Below are 1500 nucleotides of genomic sequence, written 5' to 3' on the forward strand. Positions count from 1 at the left end.
ACCCTTCCTATTCATGTACCCATCCAAATATCTTTTAAATGTTGTAATTGTACCATCCTCCACCACTTCCTCTGGCAGATCATTCCATATACGCACCACCCTCTATATGAAAAGTTGCCCCTTTGGTCTCTTTAATGTATTTCCCCTCATCTTAAACCTATACCCTCTACTTTGGTCTCTTTAATGTATTTCCCCTCACCTTAAACCTATGCCCTCTACTTTTGGACTCCTCTACCATGGGGAAAAGACCTTGATTATTCACTCTATCCATGCCGCTCATCATTTTATAAACCTCTATAAGGTCACCCTTCAGCTTTCGATGCTCCAGAGAAAATAGCCCCAGCCTATAGCCTCTCCCTATAGTTCAATCTCTCCAACCCTGGCAACATCCTTGTAAATCTTTTCTGAACCCTTTCAAATTTCACAACATCCTTCCTTTCGCAAGGAGACCAAAATTACATGCAGTAATCCAAAAGTGGCCTAACCAATGTCCTGGACAGCCACAACATGACCTCCCAACTCTTATACTCAATACTCTGACTAATAAAGCCAAGAATACCAAACTCCTTCTTCACTATCTTGTCTACCTGCAACTCCACTTTCAAGGAACTATGAACCTGCAAGGTCCCTTTGTTCAGCAACACTCCCCAGGACCTTATCATTAAGTGTATAAGTCCTGCCCTGATTTGTCTTTCCAAAATGCAGCACCTCATATCTAAATGTTTAGGGGTACAGGCTGCCCATTCTTATTAAATGCGCTGTGCAATTATTTATAAAAGGTTCGATTCCCAGTCAGGGAAGCCATGTTTAGAGGTACAGGCTGCCCATTCTTATTAAATGCGCTGTGCAATTATTTATAAAAAATCTCCCTGGTGGTCTAGTGGTTAGGATTCGGTGCTCTCACCGCCGCAGCCCGGGTTCGATTCCCAGTCAGGGAAGCCATGTTTAGGGGTACAGGCTGCCCATTCTTATTAAATGCGCTGTGCAATTATTTATAAAAATTTCTCCACACCAGAGGAAGACACAAGAAGCATTTCAAGTATGAGCTGATTATCAGTATGAAGAACTGTGATTTTGACTTTGTCCAACCCAGTCCAACACCGGCACCTTCACATGAATAATATTCATAACTGAGACTAAAGTGCTTTACCCGAATGCACATTTTTCACCTCAAAATAGTGAGTGATGAAAGGATTTTCACATGGGAAACAAATGCGGAGCATGCTGGATAAATTCAGCAGGCCTGGCATCATCTGTGGAGAGAGAGAAACAGAGTTAGCATTTTGAATCCAGCATCTGCAGTGTTTTGCTTACATTTACTGGAAGAGTGTCTCAAAGGTAAAGTTGTCCTCACATATCTTTATATCAGTGCTTTCCAGAGAAGACAAAGGGCAAGAATCCTGGCTGATTTTCCCCACCAGGCTTGTTTCTATCTAACCCTGACAGATTTAGTTAAATTAACAACAAGCAGGGACCAGACTAGGGCCCTCCTTATCTGTA

At 42.3% G+C, this 1500-nt stretch overlaps 1 non-coding gene across 1 annotated transcript; it reads left to right on the plus strand.

Annotated features, from left to right (window-relative positions):
• Positions 1-866: 866 nt before the first annotated feature.
• On the plus strand, positions 867-938 carry trnae-cuc. The gene has a single exon. It is a non-coding gene; the product is annotated as a tRNA-Glu (tRNA).
• The last annotated feature ends 562 nt before the right edge of the window (positions 939-1500 follow it).

Source organism: Chiloscyllium plagiosum, chromosome 34 (assembly GCF_004010195.1).
Source record: "Chiloscyllium plagiosum isolate BGI_BamShark_2017 chromosome 34, ASM401019v2, whole genome shotgun sequence".
Classification (NCBI taxonomy): Eukaryota; Metazoa; Chordata; class Chondrichthyes; order Orectolobiformes; family Hemiscylliidae; genus Chiloscyllium; species Chiloscyllium plagiosum.